The following is a 19,341-nucleotide window of genomic DNA, read 5'->3' on the forward strand; positions in this document are numbered from 1 at the left end:
CCGTCACCTCCACGAGCACTGCCCCGACGCCCTCAGCGATGCGCCGGACCTCCTCGCACGCCCTTCTCCCCGTCGTCGCGCGCGTGCCCCCGAGCCCGTGGCGTCGCCCCCAACCGTGAACCTCATCACCGGCCGCCTCCAGCTAGCTCCACCGCCACCCCCAGTGAGCTTCCCCCTTTTCACATGGTCCCCTGCTCTCCGTCACCATGTGCCCCCGAGCCCCCTTTGCTGCCACTGGCGCTCGTCACCGCCGGCCATTGCTGCTGCTCGTCGCTGGCGGCTATCTAGATGCATATGTGCTCTGTTTTTAGATAGATAGATGTTTTTTAGATGTGTTTTGTTTTTTCATATGAGATGAAATGAGATGAAATGAAATGAAATGAGATGAGATGAGATGTATGAGATGTTTTGTGGAGACGAGATGAGATGTTTTTTCATATATATGATGTTTTTTCTGAAAGATATGTATGAGATGTTTTGTTCATAGAATTTTTAGTTTATATATATGTTCGTATGCAAAAGATAGGATTATTTTAGTTTATATATGTTTAGTTTAGGAAGAAGGAAAAGAAAAAGGAGAAGAAGAGGAGAAATAAATAAGAAGAGGAAAAAAGGATAAAAAAAGAGGAGAAGAAGAAAGGAATAGAGGAGGAGAAGAAAAAATAGAATATTTTCTTCTTCTCCTCTATTCCTTTCTTCTTCTCCTCTTTTTTTTCTTCTTATTTTTCCTCTTCTTCCTTTTCTTATTTTTTTTCCATGTATGTATAATTTATGTCCCGATAATTTCAACACGAGGGGGGGTCGATATACCCCCTCCCCAATAACATTATTTTCCCATGTATGTATGTCGTCGTTGTCGATATAACCCCCTCCCGGTTCGACATGAGGGATGGTCGATATATATACCCCCTCTCGACCGTGATAACTTATACCACGGGAGCACCCCCCCCCGGCCCTCTCGCTCGACCAAAACTCTTGAGGACACCCAAACCCTAGACAAAAACGATGTCGGTCTCCTACCCCCTCCCGCCGCGCCCCTACCCGATCAAAAAACTCTCTTGAGGCCACCCAAATTTACCAAGTTAAAAGAGCATTGTCATCGAGGCCACCCCAAACCCTAGAGAAGAGTTGAGGCCAGGCCACTAATATGATTCCTTATTGTGCTTAACTAGCTAGTTCAATGTTTGCCACTAATATATCCATCTGTCATGTTTGAATAATAATTGCCATGTTGTAAATATTTGCAGAAACTATGGATCCGCACTCCCGAGACGAAGCACAAGAAGCGGTGTTGGGGGAGATAATCGCACATGGAAGTGATGTCGTCTTGTCGTTTCTCAATGACACATGCACCGATGGTCTGGAAAGACAGGATTAAGAAGCAGGCTACGATGACGATGATCAAACAATGGAGGAGGAAGGACACCGTGATGACGGCTTCGGTGACCGAATGGAGGGGGAAGGACACCGTGATGACGGCTCCGGTGACTGAACGGAGTCCGGTCAGGTATATATATATTAATTAATTAAGCATGTGCTGACTATACCTAATTGATGCGTTAATTGTTTTTGGTATGTACACATATTAACTCTCTTCTTTTTCTTCTTTTCTAGCCCTCCGGATCGAGCAACACTTCGATAACGAGACGAGGCCCGAAGAGAAAGTTGCACTCGGATGAAAGGTACACGACCATCGAAATTGATCGCGCTGGCTAACCGATTGAACCCCTCCGGACCAAGCAAAAATTTAATGCTCAGTGCGGGGTTCTAGTTAGGGACATGATCCTGATCAGCATCGAGCAATGCTTGAAGCCTAAGGACAAAGACTCTCATGTGTCTTATGTCAGCGATAGGAAAAAAGTTGATCTTTAGACCGCGCTGCAGGAAAATTTCACCTTCCCACCAGAGGAGGATCCGGAGAATCCAGTTAAAAAGCCAATGATCAAGTCTTATGCTCTTAAGAAGATGGCTGAGCTATTCAGGAGGTGGAAGAATGAGCTGAAATCATCGTTTGTCGACCAAGACAAACTCTAGAATTCATCGGCCGATTTGAGAAGATCAAAGATCAGTGGCCCGCATTTTCACCAAAAAGAAATCTGAGAGAGCAGCGAAGATGTCAGCGACAAGCAAGAAAAATGCTGCAAAGAAGAAGCATCACCATCGCAAGGGGTCAGGTGGCTACCAGAAAGCCCGGCCGTTGTGGGACAAGGCTGAGAATGACCTCATTGCTAAAGGGATCGAACCAGAGACACGACGCTGGCCAGACCGTTGCAGGACTCGGTTCTTCGGGGTTGGGGGAAAATTGGACCCTGTAACAGGGAAGTGCATTTGGACCAACGAGCAGCTGAAGACACCCATCGAGAAGCTTCAGGAGTATATCGAAAAGGCGCAGCAAGGGACGTTTGTTCCGGACAGAGAGAATGACGAGCTCACATAGGCCCTCGGGAATCCTGAGCACCCCGGACGGACACGAAGCATGCCAGGCTCCCTTTTGTGGAAGGCTGGATTTCCCGACGTAGGCGGTTACAAACACCAGGAGAGGAAGAAGAAAAAGGAGTTGACCCAACTACAGGCGCTGCATGCAAGGGTACAAGCACTAGAGGAACGAGACGAGGCCCGCAGCACGCGACCTGCCGAAGCTGCTACACCTGAAGCTACACCGCCATCTCAGCGGAGAAGCAGCGTGGCTTCCACGGAGTTGCTTCAGGAGCCTGTCTTCACGGCTCCTGCTAGCTACCCCGTGGACTTAATCACGGAGTCTCACAATTGCCACCTTATGATGCAATGGATGAATACGAAAGTCAAGGCGGCTGTTGGCTCTGTTGCACGTCCTGAACCTAGCGCAACTTTTCACTGCCGGCCGATTCCAGAAGGATATGCTAGGGTGATGGCAGACGAAATAATGGAGGGATTTGAGGAGCTCGAGCTTGACCACCCTACCGGTGAAGGGGAGACTCGGCTGGGTTCTGCTCTGAAGACTCCATGCCTATGGCGGAAGGAGCTCATCAACCTTCCGAACTAGACGCCTTCGCCTCCTCCTCCTCCTCCGGCAAGTCAGGGCACTCCGCCTCCTCCTCCGGCGAGTGATCAGGGCACTCTGCCTCCTTCTCCGGCATGTAGCGGCACTCCGCCTCCTTCTCCGCCTGCGCCGGCGCGCCCGAGCAGCCACCAGCCTCCTCCTTCTCCGGCGCGTGGTGGCACTCCACCTCCTTCTCCGCCCGCGCCGGCGTGCCCAAGCAGCCACCAGCCTCCTCCTTCTCTGCCTCGCCAGCAAGGGCGGAAGAGACCCACCGCGCCCCGGCTGCTCCGGTGCGTCGTAGTCCTTCTCCTCCGCCTCATAAGGAAGCACGAAAGAAGACAGCCGCAACCGCTCCGTCTGCTCCGGCGTCTAGCAGTACAGCCAGAGGCAGGCCATACAGATTCGGTCCACCTCTCAAGCCTCTAGAGAAGTTACCATACGAGAGGACCGTGGAAGAAAATGCGAAGATCGTGGAAAAAGAAGTGAATGACTTCTTTGAAGGGGTGAAAGCAAAGAGACATCCACCTCCGGAGGAGAAGGTAGACCGGGTGAAAGCAAAGCGCACACTCGATGCCCTGAGGAAACCACCAAAGTCTCCGCCGAAAACCAACTATGAGCGCATTACTGCAAAGGTATATATCAAAGCGTAGCGGTCGGGAAATACTATCAATGATCGAAGGTTAGCAGAACAACGAGTTAGGAAAAAATTGCCCAGCTCAGCGAACAAGCGGACCAATCGTGCCCCCCGCTCAAGCTGTCTAGCGATATCGTCACTAATGATCCGGGGATGGTGCCCGGTTATAGCAATCTTGAAGATTACCTGCCCAACAATGTACATTATGATTTCTTGGAGGTGGAAGAACACCAATACCATTACGGGAAGCCTCTTGTCAAAGATGAAAAATCTCTAACAACAATGATGCGAAGATTCCATGATTGGTACATGAAAACCTGCAGAGAGTCTGGGGGGACGAATACTTTGTATCTGAGAGTTAAAGAGGAGCACAACCTCATTGGAATTGATTTGTTGACTATTCCGTTTGAGGAGTTCTTCCAGTGGTTCAATCAAAAGGCCCTCGATAAATTAACGGTCACTTGCTACTGTCTGTAAGTACTACTTCTGTCATTAAGTCTCTATTTATAGCTCAGCTCTTTCATTGCATGTATATATGATTATCCTCACTATATTATGCCGACTGAAGATCGTTGAGTGCAGAAAAGTAGAAATGTATGATATTGGGTTCATTAGCACAAATCTCATAGATAAATTTGAGGTTGAAAAGAACGCCGATGATGTTGAGGCCAACTTTCTCAAATCATTGATAGTAAATCAAAACAAAGATAAAATACTCTTTCCTTACAACTTCGAGTGAGTGTTACTATCTTGTGCATATTAAGTTTCCCTTATTACTCGAGCGAGGTTATAGTAATGTAATTGATGAGTTATGCATGCGTGCGCAGCTTCCACTATATTCTCCTGGAGATTAATCTTGAGCAGGGACTAGTAACCGTCTTAGACTCGAGATGAAAATCTCCCGAGACCTATGCGGACATGACTAAAATGCTCGAGAAGTAAGTTCAATCGATCATTATCACACCATATGAGCAACTTTTTGTTCATTTCCTGATATCAAGTAATTGTTTTTTTGTCTCGCAGGGTTTGGAAAATATTCACCGCACAAGCTCCGGGACTGCCCGGGGAGCTATGATGGACATACCCGAAAGTAAGTAGTACTAGCTAGCTAGTTCCGCGCATCTCGATCTCGTTGATTCTAGATACTTTCATCAATGCCATTTATAATGCTTCATTATCAGTTTGATTGACCTCTATTTCTCGTAAAGTGCTTGTGGCAGGAACAAGGGAATGATTTCTGTGGATACTACGTGTGTGAGTTCATCTACAACGCGACTTGCAAAGATAAGCGGGGCTACTCTAAAAGACAATTTGATGTGCGTAAGCAATAATATTCACAATTTCATTTTATTACACCATCATTTCTGTTGAGTTTCATTCATATATATATGTATTAACCCCCTTCTTCAAATTAGACGTGGGAGATGCGGAATGAACTCCTACCAGAAGATCACATGAAAGCAATTCAAGAGGAATTAGCGGGATTCTTTCTTGACCACGTCATCAATAAAGCCGGAGAATACCATGTGGAACTTGATTTCAGATGCTAGGGGATTGTAACAGATCTTACATATTGTATATGCATGTGGCCAGTAGCGTCGGATAGATAATACGAAACCTTGTTGTTCGACCAATCTCTCGGAGAAGGAGAGGTCGGTCACTTCTTTCGGTATGCATGACGAACTTTTGTACTTAATGGTTTCCTACATTTTCTTACTAGCTAGCGTGTCGAGGGCCTCTCTATACGTATGGTACGTAGCGTCGACCAAGCACGGAGATAAGATAGGACACTTCTCTCTATTAATTAATTAGCTACCTAACACAATATATGAAACACCTTAATTAACCATACAAAAACCCCAAATCCACCCCCTTTCAGAAAAAAAACAAAAACCCTATCCCCTGAACAGCTGACGCGTGGATGCCTATTGGTCCCGGTTGGTGCCACCAACCGGGACTAAAGGCCCTCCTGCCTGTGCTCGCCACAGCGGCCACGTGGAGGCCCATCTGTCCCGGTTCGTATAAGAACCGGGACTAAAGGCCAAGGGCATTAGTAACGACCCTTTAGTCCCGGTTCCGCAACTGGGATAGATGGGCCTTATGAACCAGGACAAATGGCCCCTTTTCTACTAGTGCATGTCAAAGATGTAATCAAATCAAAGGAAGAACTTCTCTGCGGGGAATGTGTCGACGTACGACAATTGCCGTGGCACGTTAACCACGTAGAGTGGGTATCCTGGATTTTTTGAGGCGATGAGGCCTTTCTCTATCCGCAGCACATCGTCATGAAGTCTCCTTAAATCGCCGAATCTGGCCCCTAGCCTTGCTTTAGGTAGGATTGGTTGACTGGGGATATGCCATTTTGCCGCACCGGGGATATCTATACGGTCTTGAACCCGAGGCTGCTGAGGCGGGTGGATCATAGAAGCAGCTTTTTTTGCCTTTCCTCGGTCTCTTCCTAGACTTCTTTACTACCGGAAGGTTGTCCATAATACGTTCAAACTCCGGAGGCAGCAATTCAGGCACCGACTCATGACGCTCAAACCCTAAGTAGGCGCCAGTATTGACATATTGTTGAGTGTCATCGTCATCCTCATCCTCATCTATGGCGATGTCACCAGCGACTAATGGAGCCTCTTCCTCACCCCTTCTGCTATTACCCAACACGACAGCCGACGCTAATTGGGTAGGTGAGGTTTTGATGTTCATACCTAACTGCGTGCTCATGGGTGTGCTCCCGGCTGCCTCTAGACGAAGCAGACTATTTGGCCACAACAGGACCCACCCATTGCAACAATCACCAAGCCGCCGCGGGGTCTCTTCATTATCCCCCGCTAGTACCAGAGGAGCCAAATTCTCGTGGCCCGGTTTGACACTGGCCACAGAAACCTTGAAGACATCCGGGGGATCAGCCGGCTGTGGAACAATGGTTCCTTCGGCTCCATTATCGTCGCCTTCCCCACGTCCACCTTCTGGTCACCAATGGTGTACAATATAGTGCACGGGGTTTCGTCGGCCTGCAAAGAAAAGTCTGCGATGTGAGATATCTGAAAGGCAACGAAAACGGGAGATTATACATTTATTGAAGGGGCTGGTGTGACAGATACCGTGAGGGCATAGAGCTCATCCAAAGACGAAGCACCACCGAGCACGTCCGGTGCCGGAGCAGGTGCAGGAGCCGGTGCCGGAGTAGCTGCAGGTGCAGGTGCAACGCTAGTCGAGCTGCTCCCGAGGAAGTCAGCAAGGGGAAAGTCCGCTGCATTTTTTCCTGGATTTTTCCTGCTCCAATTGAAAACGGCCGGAACCAAGAACATATCTACAAGCACCTATTTTGCGGTAGCTACCGCTGTTGCGACTGTCTCAGATGATTTCTTTTCTACCGCAATCTCAACCTTGTTGTCGATGTTTTCTTCAGTTAACCTTCGTCTTTCATTTCTCTCCTCCATGGTCTCACAATAGTACTTCTTCCATGTGGCGCCATCTCTGACACCGTGCACGTGTCCATACAACGGTCGAGTCTCCACTGAGTCGTTTCAATATGTTCAACACCCGGTTGAATGGAGTGTCCGACTTGGGCCTCGCCAATGCCTCAGACGGCGAGTCGCTTTCGGCCGCAATCCTGTGCTGCTCTCTCTGAAAAAGGCACAAGGATCGTTTACAAATATGACTAACATGCAGTCGAATTGATCAGAAACTAAAATTACCAGCACTCTCATGAACTCCGTCGTGACCGCGTTCTTCTCGAAAACCTTCTTCACTAGGTCCCAACGGTGCCGGTCCCTGAGGACGTCACGCTCTTGTGGGACGGTGAACTCCGCCAAGGGGTCTGGGATGCCCAGACTCACGGCTTCCGCATCCTCCTTGGCCCATATGGACCTCTTCCCGCTGTAACCACGTCTTCCGAGGTGGTGGCACCCAATGTTCTTCTGTTGAAGCCCCTTCATGTACTTCGACTTTTTTTGGCAGCTTCGGCCTCGCAAGCCGCCTTGAATATTTGAAAGTGCTCGGCCATGGTTGTCGGATTATCCTTTACAATCTCATAGTAGGGTTCCTTTTCGTTGATGATCCGATATTTCACTCTTGATTTCCAGGCGGCCAATGTGTCGCTAAACTTGCTCATGGCGTGTTTGTTTATCTTCTTCATTGACGGGTCCTTATCTGGATCTTTATAATCCTTTTCATTCCGGCCCGGGAACAAGAATATCTGGTGCAGCTTCTTTAGGAGGGAGGGCCTCATATTATCTATCTTGTTTAGTTTCTCATCGTTGATGGTGGCGGTTGTCCGTATGATGCAGCCTATTTGATTGCCGTAGCACGCGCGCGCTTCCTCGGGCGCGTTTGGCTCAAAATTGCCGTCGTCCACCTCCGTGACCACCAGTCTAGTAGTCCTGAGCTTGTTAGGAAGCCGTCGCATCTTTGCTTTCGGTTCTATACCAGCTCCGCTAGTCTCGGTGCCGGTCTCAGTCTCGGTGCCGGTCTCGATGTCGCTCTCAGTCTCAGTGCCGGTCTCAGTCTAAGTGCCGGTCTCAGTCTCCGATGTGACTGGTGGACCCAGCAACATCAATTTTTGATCATCGGCTTCCCTCAAAAATTCCTCTGCCGCTAGGTACACATTGTCGTAGTCACCAGAACCCTGTCCTTCATCGTTGCTAGCCATGTTTCCTATGATTAAATCTAGTCAATTAATTCTAGACCTAATAAAATGAATAATGACATAAAAAACGCTTCTGCTTTGCAGGAACGTTGACTCCTTCCCGGTGCGGCAAATCCCGGGCACTCGATATGTCCTAGTTTGTAGCACAAGTCATGCCGAAATTCACGGAAAATTTTGGCATGACTTTTACTAAAAAGTGGACAAATCGAGAACCTGAAATTTTCCTGAACGGAAATGAATCAACATTCCGGCAAAACATAGGCCACTCGGCTTCATTCCTTGGAAACAACAAAGCCAGTTCGACACAATCGAAACATGTGCCAACACAATTGAGGAATTTGCATATATCCTGATCACTTCAAATTTGCATCTCCTAGCGTTTGACACTTCAAGAAAATCTACACAAATCTCATGCTCTCTCAAACTAAATTTAAAAACCAAATATAGATTATATTTAGTTAACTACTGAACTAAACTTTAGTCTAAACTAAACCCTACTGCCCTAATTAACATCTAGTTAAACAAACTCAATTCAAAAACTAAACCCTACTCAACTAATTAACATCTACATTATCTACTACTTAACATCTACTATTACCCTAACTAAAAAAACATCTACAATTAACCATACTGCCCTAGTTAACTAGTACCATCACTACTACTAATTAACATCTACTACTACTAAAAATCATTATCTATGAAACCTAGTACTAATTAACATCTACTACTACTGCTAATTAACATGGGCGAGGAAGAAAAAGTAGAGAGAGGGAGTGGGTGTAACACCCTCGATGCGATTATAGCTCCCACGTGTCGAGGCACGACTTACAGACATAATCGCATTGAAGGCATATGTCGCAAGTTAGGCAATCTTCACAACATCCCATGTAATATAAATCATAAAGGGAGATAACATAGTTGGCTTACACTCGCCACGTCAATCAAGTACATAAATAACATTACATCATCCAAACACTCATGGCCCGACTACGGCGCCAAAATAAAAGAGAACCCAACATGCGACAACGGTCCCGTTCACCCCCCAACTGGGCACCACTACTGATCATCGGGAAAAGAAACATAGTAACGTTGAGAGTCTTCGTCGAACTCCCACTTGAGCTCATACGTGTCTCCTAGAGCGGAATCATCAGGCCCTGCATCTGGTGTAATAGTAATCTGTGAGCCACAGGGACTCAGCAATCTTGCACCCTCGCGATCAAGACTATTTAAGCTTATAGGCAGGTCAAGGTAAATATATGTGGAGCTAGAGCAAGCGTCTAGCAAATATGGTGGCTAGCATATACGCAAAAGAGAGCGAGAAGAGGAGGCAAAGCGCGAGCGAGAAACTAAAGAGCAACCTGCGCAAACATTACTCCAACACCGTGTCCACTTCCCGGACTCCGCCGAGAAGAGGCCATCACGATAACACACTCAGTTGATTCATTTTAATTAATTAAGGTTCAAGTTATCTACAACCGGAAATTAACAAATTTCCATCTGCCCATAACCGCGGGCACGGCTTTCGAAAGTTCAAATCCCTGCAGGGGAGTCCCAACTTAGCCCATGACAAGCTCTCACGGTCAACGAAGGAATAGACCTCCTCCCAAGACGTTCTGATCAGACTCGGTATCTCGGTTATTCAAGACACTTCGACAGGTTAAAACAAGACCAGCAACACCGCCTGAATGTGCCGACAAATCCCGATAGGAGCTGCACATATCTCTTTCTCAGGGCACACTCAGATGAGCCAGACGTCGGGTAGGCCAGCCCAGAGTTGCCCCTGGTAGCCCCGGACATCGCTCGGTTGGACCAACACTCAGAGGAGCACTGGCCCGGGGGGGTTAAAATAAGATGACCCTTGAGTCTGCAGAACCCAAGGGAAAGAAAAAGGTAGGTGGCGAATGGTAAAGCCAATGTTCGGCATTGCTGGAAAAGCTTTAATCAAGGCGAGCTATCAAGGGGTTCCTATTATAACCCAACCGCGTAAGGAACGCAAATCCGGGAACATAACACTGATATGACGGAAACTAGGGTGGCCAGAGTGGAATAGAACACTAGGTGAGAGGCCGAGCCTTCCACCCTTTACCAAGTATATAGATGCATTAAGATAACATGGCAATATAATGATATCCCAACAAGTGAATAAAAAAATGTTCCAACAAGGAACGGCCTCCAATCTTCACCTGCAACTAGCAACGCTATAAGAGGGGGCTGAGCAAAGCGGTAACATAGCCAATCAACGGTTTGCTAGGACATGGTGGGTTAGAGGTTTGACATGGCAATTTGGGAGGCTTGCAAGCAAGTGGTAGGCATCGTAGCATTGGCATAGCAAAAGAGCGAGCAAACTAGCATAGCAAAGATAGTAGTGATTTCGAGGGTATGATCATCTTGCCTGCACAGTTGTCCAGGTTGACTGGATCCTCGAAAGCAAACTCAACGGGCTCCTCGTTAGCGAACTCGTCTCCCGGCTCTACCAAAACAAGACAAACAAGCAACAAGGACACAATCAACCACGTGCAGGGATCAAGCAATATGATGCAATGATGATATGCTATGCGGGATGCGATGCGGGATGCAAAATGCAAGATATGACAGGAAATGCATGAACCTGGCCTCAACATGGAAATCCAAGTGTGCCACTGGAAATATGAGATGAAATTGCTTGAAAACGATATAAAGAACGCCTGAATCGGAGTTACGGTTTGGAAATGGCAAGCGATTCAAAAATGACACCGGTCTGCGATTTACAGCAAGTAGCCATCTAAATGCAATGAGATGAACATGCTACAGCACCCAAACATGACAACAAAATACATGGCAGGGATGCACACAAGATGCTTAACAAAAGTCTAGCACTGAGATACGAACAAATTATCCATTAACAGGTTCAAACAAGCATGGAAAAAATGCATATGGAAAACAGATCTCAGACTTTGTGAAATTAACACTTTTCTGGAATTTCAGATCAGGTAGCCCTCTTCGGAGCAACAAAACTACATGCTACAGGATCTGAACATGGAAAAGTAAAGCATGGCATGGAGCTATTCAAAGAGCTTACCAAAAGTCCCTTAGTGACCTTGAGCCAAAAGGGATCAGAAAATACAATTACAAGCATGTGAACATAGCAAAAACATAATCAGTTTTCAGACTTAGTGAAAACTGACACATGCTGAAATATAACTCAAGTAGGCATGTTTACGAGCTCGATGCACTCACTACGGTGCAAGTCATGGCAATACAAGCATACATCCATGAAGAAGGCACAAAATGCAAGCTATACATGGCAAGAACAATAGCATAGCATGCACAGATCAACTACAACATCACCGGCGAAATTGCAAACAAGTTGACAATCTGCCCAGATTCGCAAAGTAGCAAAAGTAGAGCTCGATTGGCTCAAGCTAGGTTGCTCCGTAATTGCAAACAAAGACATGGATGGACAGAGCACTATAAGATTCACAAAACATCCTTACTGATCATCCTCAAAAGAGGCACGGATCACTAGGAAACAACATGAACATATGGCACCATGAGATAAACAGCTCCAGGACTTAGTGAAATTACTAAGTCCCTGAAAACAGAATTAGCAAGTGCACCACATTGCAAGCTTGCACAAGTCACCACACACATCACAAAAATACATGGGTTGCACCTCTGGAAAGATGACAAAACCCTTAACAAAACACATGTAGAGCATCAGGGCATATCATGCACACATTAATCATGGCAAAAATGACAAAAACCTAAATGGAGGAGCAGATCTGACAATTAACTCAAGTAGCCCTCTTCTAACAGCATTTCGGGCATCAAGATGAACTCAAATAAAAATGATGCAATGGAATGAAATGATGTACTCTCTGAGATGAACATTTTGATATGCTATATGCATGAATCGGAGCTACGGATGCAAAGTTACGGAGCCGCGAACATGAGCATATGGACTGAGAATTTCGGGACTTAGTAGAAAAAATCACCCCGAGATCTAGGGTTTCACTGTTCACGCACGCGAACCGAGGTCGGATCCAGCGAGGATGGCGGCTGCTCCGGCGAGGGCGGCCGGGCGGCGGCTCGGCGGCGCGGGACCGGGCTGGCGTGAGGCGGTGGCGGGCGCGGCGGCGCGGCGCGGTGGCGGCGGCTGGTGGTGGCGGCGCCGGCGGGCGGAGGCGGCGGCGCGCGCCGGCGATTGCGGCTCGGAGGAGGAGGTGGCGCGCGGCGGCGGCTGCGGCTCGGAGGAGGAGGCGGCGCGCGGCGGCGGTGCGGGGCGATGGCGGCTCGGGGCGGCTCGGCCCAGGTGGCGGAGTGGAGAGCCCCCCCTGGGCCTGGCGGGCCGGGGGCGCGAGGTGGCGGCGAAGTGGTCCTGCGGGACATGTGGCGGCCTGGGAGTGGGCGCGGGCGAAGGAGCGGACGCGTCCGGCCGGGGCGGACGTGTTCGGCCGGCGCGGATCTGGGATTTAGGGTTTCGGGGAGAGGGGGATCCGGAATTTCGGAGGAGGGGCTAGTTTTATAGGTAGAGGGAGCTAGGAGAGTCCAAATGAGGTGCGGTTTTCGGCCACGCGATCGTGATCGAACGCTCTAGATGATGGAGCGGAGTTAGGTGGGTTTTGGGCCAAATAGGAGGGGTGTTGGGCTGCAACACACACGAGGCCTTTTCGGTCCCTCGGTTAACCGTTGGAGTATCAAACGAAGTCCAAATGATACGAAACTTGATAGGCGGTCTACCGGTAGTAAACCAAGGCCGCTTGGCAAGTCTCAGTCCAATCCGGAAATGTTTAATCCCCACACACGAAAGAAAGCTAGAAATGGTCACCGGAGGAGAACGAAACACCGGAATGCAAAACGGACAACGGGGAAAATGCTCGAATGCATGAGACGAACACGTATGCAGATGCAATGCACATGATGACATGATATGAGATGCATGACAACGACAACAACACACGGAGACAAAGACCCGAACCCGAGAAGATAAAATACTTAACGTCGGAAATGACAAGAGTTGGAGTACAAATTGGGAAAGTTACATCCGGGGTGTTATAGTGGGGGAGGGTGGGGAGCTTACAGAGAGGGGAGAGATGGTGGAGAGGAGGTGCTCGGCGATGAAGGTAGGGGCGGCGAGGGCGTGCTCGGGATCGGGAGGCGGCGGTCCTAGGCGGGCTCGGGCGGCGGCGGTGAGGTCGAGGGCGGTGGCAGTGAGGTCGAGGGCGACGACGGTGAGGTCGAGAGCGGCAATGGTGAGGGCAGGCTCGAGCTCGCGCGGCGGCAGCGAGGGCAGGCTCGGGCTCGGGCGGCAGCGACAGAGGAGGTAGGGGAACAGGGGGGAAAGGAGGACTTAGCAAAATTTTGAGCCCGCGGGTGGTTAAGTCGAACTAGAAGTAGCGCTTTTTCGGAAACGCGCTATAGCTAAGTTAGCTATAGCGCGTTTTAGCAAAACACGCTACTGCTATAGGAAGTAGTTATTTCTTTTTTTTATCCTTACATTTTCTTTTTTTCATTTCTCCGTTTCCTACTTCTTTCATTTTCATTTACTTTTCTTTTTTTCATTTTTCTTTTCCTTCTTAGTAGTAGCGCTCTACGCGGGAAACATGCTGCAACAACGACCATAGTGGTAGCGAGCTTTGCGCGGAACCGCTACTACTATTCCTATCCTACCGCCAACACGGTGGGATTTATAGTGGTAGCGCTTTTTGCTGCACACACACTACTGCTGTAGTTGTAGCTATAGCACGCTTTCCTAGAACGCGCTACTACAAAGTAGTTGTAGCGCCCTATTTTAACCAGCGCTACTGCTATACCTCTGTGTATAGGCTTTTCCCTAGTAGTGGGGGCGCCATCCCACCTACGCATGCCTTGGTGTATCATGCTCACCTCGAGGCCCATCTTCGCATGAAACCGATGCCAAAAATCCAATAAATACAGAAACCCCTAGAAATAACCCTAGATCAGAAGTTCCGCTGCCGCAAGCCTATGTGTCCACGAAAAACCAATCTAGACCCCATTTCGGCACCTGGCTAGAGGGGAAAATCATCACTGATGGCCATCTTCATCATCCCTATGGCCGCCATGATGAGGAGCGAGTAGTCCACCTCGACTGCCTGGACCGCACGCGCGTCAAGTCCGCTCGTTTGTGTCGACCCGCTGCCCCGCCAAATCGTTGGAGTCCGCCGTGGCTTCCGAACCCCGCTACTGCATCCTCTCCTTCCCGCTCGTCACGCCGGCCTCCCTGTTGCCGCGCCTGCGTCGCCCTATTGCCGCGAGTGCAGACGCCGGTGAATCCTGCAGGTCGCCGCCTCGCCAAGTCCCTTGCCTCGTCGTCCTGTGCCTGGAGCCGCGCCCCTCCATCGTCTCTTCCTTGAGCCACCGCAGCAGGCGGACCTCCGCATCCGGCCACGCCGCCGGCAAGCCCTGCCTCCTCCGCCTCGCCAAGTCCCTGAACCTGTCGCTGCATTTTCCTTCAGAACAAGCAGAGTAGCTCGCTCGCCCTGCATTAACTGAGTGCCCCTCTATGGACCCGTTCGAGCGAGAGGGCTCGACCGGCTGCTTGTAGGCCGGCCGCGCTGCTTCCCTGCGGCCTGCTGCCTCACCGAACCGGGCCGAAGCCCATGGTGAGCAGATCCCTAGCGCCTCCCCTCTGTTCCCTTGGGCTTGGCTCAATTCTGCCACTGCTGAGGTCCTGCGCCAGTAGTTTCGGCCCATGTATTTTTTTCCTTGCGCTGCGAATTTTGCCTTTTAACCAGAGACTGCCTGTTTTTACAGAAAACCCCTTGCACATCATGTATTTAATAACTCAACAACCGTGCATCACATGTAAAAACATTATATATGAAATATGCTTAGTTTTTCATCTAGTTTCATAATATGCCACTTTCATTTATGTTTGAAATGTTTAAAATGCTGTTTGTTTAAATAACATGCTAAAATGCTTTATTTCATAACTAAATAACCGTAGCTCCGAATTAAATAATCTTTATATGTAAATGGGGTAGAAAAATGCCTAGATTTACTTGGTGCACTCATCTTGCATGTTTAACAACTCTAAAATAATGTTTAGGGCAGAACAGTACCAAATCTATAATATTCTCATGAGGAGTTTCCGGAATTGTTGTTCGTTGCTTCTGGCCTCATTTAAATTTGACTAGATATGTAGTTTACTTTGCTTCACCACTTGCCATGTTAATCAACATTTAACATTGTTGGGTACATAAACGAGAGAGAACTAAATAAGTCATGTGGTGTTTTCGTCAATATGTAACTCCGTTGCATAATGAGCTCCACTTAATTTGTAGTATTGTTTGTGCACTTTGCCATGCCATGCTTCATTAAACTGGACATGCATCATACTCGATTGTGCATCATGCCATGTTGATGTGTTGGTTGTTTACTATGTTGTTTGCTTCTTTCCGGTGTTGCTTCTTCGGGTTGGTCCGATAAAGTCGTGTGTGTGAGGATCCGTTCGACTACGTCCGTTTATCTTCTTCATGGATTCGTTCTTCTTCCTTGCGGGATTTCAGGCAAGATGACCATACCCTCGAAATCACTTCTATCTTTGCTTGCTAGTTGCTCGCTCTTTTGCTATGCCTATGCTGCGATACCTACCACTTGCTTATCATGCCTCCCATATTGTTGAGCCAAGCCTCTAACTCACCTTGTCCTAGCAAACCGTTGTTTGGCTATGTTACCACTTTGCTCAGCCCCTCTTATAGCGTTGTTAGTTGCAGGTGAAGATTGGAGCTTGTTCCATGTTGGAAACATGGATATTTTGTTGGGATATCACAGTATCTCTTATTTAATTAATGCATCTATATACTTGGTAAAGGGTGGAAGGCTCGGCCTTATGCCTGGTGTTTTGTTCCACTCTTGCCGCCCTAGTTTCCGTCATATCGGTGTTTTGTTCCCGGATTTTGCGTTCCTTACGCGGTTGGGTTATAATGGGAACCCCTTGACAGTTCGCCTTGAATAAAACTCCTCCAGCAAGGCCCAACCTTGGTTTTACCATTCGCCACCTAGCCTTTTTCCCTTGGGAGTCGCGCATCCTGAGGGTCATCTTTATTTTAACCCCCCCGGGCCAGTGCTTGTCTAAGTGTTGGTCCAAACTAGAGCCACTTGCGGCGCCACCTCGGGGAAACTTGAGGGCTGGTTTTAGCTGTACGTAGTGTTCATCCGGTGTTTCCCTGAGAATGAGATATGTGCAGCTCCTATCAGGATGTCGGCGCATCGGGCGGTCTTGCTGGACTTGTTTTACCATTGTCGAGGATGTCTTGTAACCGGGATTCCCAGCCTGATCGGGTCTTCCCGCTAGAAGGAATATCCTTCGTTGACCGTGAGAGCTTGTGATGGGCTAAGTTGGGACACCCCTGCAGGGATTTGAACTTTCAAAAGCCGTGCCCGCGGTTATGGGCAGATGGGAATTTGTTAACGTCCGGTTGTAGAAAACCTGAAGTTGATCTTAATTAAAATACATCAACCGCATGTGTAACCGTGATGGTCTCTTTCCGGCGGAGTCCGGGAAGTGAACACGGTGTTGGAGTTATGCTTGACGTAGGTTGTTCTAGGATCACTTCTTGATCATACTTTTATCGACCGTGCTTTGCCTTCTCTTCTCGCTCTCATTTGCGTATGTTAGCCACCATATATGCTAGTCGCTTGCTGCAGCTCCACCTCATACCTTTTACCTTACCCATAATCTTAAATAGTCTTGATCGCGAGGGTGTGAGATTGCTGAGTCCCCGTGACTCACAGATACTTCCAAAACCAGCTTGCAGGTGCCGTTGAACCGTGCAGATGACGCAACCAAGCTCAAGGAGGAGCTTGATGAACATCTCGTCCTTTGTGTTGTTTCTTTCTAGTTGATCAGCAGTGGAGCCCAGTTGGGGTCGATCGGGGATCTGTGTAGCTTTTGGGGCAGTCTTCTTTTATTTTGGTTCTGTAGTCGGACCTTGATTGTAACTGGTTGATGTATTGCTTTATTCATGTAATTGTGTGAAGTGGCGATTGTAAGCCAACTATGTATCTCTTTCCCTTATGTATTACATGGGTTGTGTGAAGATTACCTCACTTGCGACATTGCTTTCAATGCGGTTATGCCTCTAAGTCGTGCTTCGACACGTGGGAGATATAGCCGCATCGAGGGCGTTACAGCTGTCCATCAGCATCGCCAGGTACTAGCTTCTCTTCATTTCCAATCTGCATTAGGTTTGCCTTAGTTCATCGGCGTTCATCAGTTTTTGGCATACCCGCTCATAGTTCGCCTGTCATTAGTTGAATCCCAATGCAACACTAGTGTCATGCGACAGTAGTTTTAGTATCCGCTACTCATCATAGATTTATCTTGTTTCTGCGAGATTCATTTTCAGTACACTAGTTCTTCCACAACTATTTTAGGTTTAGGAATAGTTTTTCTTTTCGAAATTGTCGTAGATTCATAAATATAGCCGCAATCTGTGAAAACTGTTTATGCAACACTTAGCAGAATCCTTAGCACTTCCACCTTTATAGACTGTTGACTCGCCATGCTGTATTCGGCGGCTTACCCAATGCTCTCGTGACCCGCCAGCCTCTAGCTGGCTTAAATCTTGCAAACGGCTCTGTATCACACTATTGATCTTACTGTATTTATTTCTTGTTCATAGCTTCATTACTTCTGGCTCATTAGGACCAAGGCTCCCACAACTTGCGATTCGATCCCGTCCAAGGTTACCGAAGATACTCTCAATGAATACGTAACCATGGGTGTTTTAGCAGCCAAGGAAGTCATCCATTGGCGGATTCCAGGTTCCGAATGCCCTCCTGAACCTCAAGAGAGTGAAGTTGTAGTTTTTACAGATCATCTACTCTGCGGTTTTTCTCCGCCCGGCTCAAAATTCTTTCGATACATGCTGCACTTTCATAACCTTCATCCTGAAGATATAGGTCACAACTCTGTCTCCAACATATGCAATTTCCAAGTGTTCTGTGAGGCATACCTTGGCAAAGAACCTTCTATAGATCTGTTCAGAGACTATTATTATATTAACCGCCAAACTGAGATGTCCGACGGGCTTAGCCTTGAACTCTGCCAAGTCATCCTAAGGACTGAATTTTACTTGGTTTTATTGCAAGGACACTTCTCCAGAAGGAGAAAACCCCCTGCCGAGTTATCGTCCATATCGACTCCCTACCAGTGGCCCATTACCTGTCCGGATGGCTGCCACGGCGTGTGGTCTTTATTCTTCCACTCTTTCAAAGATTCGGGCCTGATACGTCTCCAACGTATCTATAATTTTTGATTGCTCCATGCTATATTATCTACTATTTTGGGCAATATTGGGCTTTATTTTCCACTTTTATATTATTTTTGAGACTAACCTATTAACTGGAGGCCCAACCCAGATTTGCTGTTTTATGCCTATTTCAGTGTTTCGAGGAAAAGGAATATCAAACGGAGTCAAAATGGAACAAAATCAACTGGATAAGTTATTTCTGGATGGAAACCTACCGGATAGACTTGGACCCTACGTCAGAAGATGAAGGAGGTGCTCACGAGGGTAGGGGCGCGCCCCCTGCCTCGTGGCCCCCCCTTCGGTCCATCGACGTACCCCTTGTACCCATATATACCTACGTATCGTAAAACTTCTAGGGAGCACAATAGATCGGGAGTTCCGCCGCCAGAAGCCTCCGTAGCCACCGAAAGCCAATCTAGACCCGTTCCGGCACCCTGTCGGAGGGGGCAATCCCTCTCCAGTGGCCATCTTCATCATCCCGGTGCTCTCCATGACGAGGAGGGAGTAGTTCTCCCTCGGGGCTGAGGGTATGTACCAGTAGCTATGTGTTTGATCTCTCTCTCTCTCTCTCGTGTTCTTGAGTTGGCATGATCTTGATGTATCGCGAGCTTTGCTATTATAGCTGGATCTTATGTTCCTCCTCCCCCTCTTCTCTCTTGTAATGAATCGAGTTTCCCCTTTGAAGTAATCTTATCGGATTGAGTCTTTCAAGATTTGAGAACACTTGATGTATGTCTTGCCGTGGATATTTGTGCTGACAATGGGATATCACGTGATT

At 48.1% G+C, this 19,341-nt stretch overlaps 1 pseudogene; it reads right to left on the reverse strand.

Moving 5' to 3' along the window:
• Nucleotides 1–7,195: 7,195 nt before the first annotated feature.
• LOC147979708 (uncharacterized) lies at nt 7,196–14,184 on the reverse strand (annotated as a pseudogene).
• Between the last annotated feature and the right edge of the window lie 5,157 nt (nt 14,185–19,341).

This window comes from Triticum urartu, chromosome 3A, assembly GCF_056163025.1.
Source record: "Triticum urartu cultivar PI428250 chromosome 3A, HENAU_Tu73, whole genome shotgun sequence".
Taxonomy (NCBI): Eukaryota; Viridiplantae; Streptophyta; class Magnoliopsida; order Poales; family Poaceae; genus Triticum; species Triticum urartu.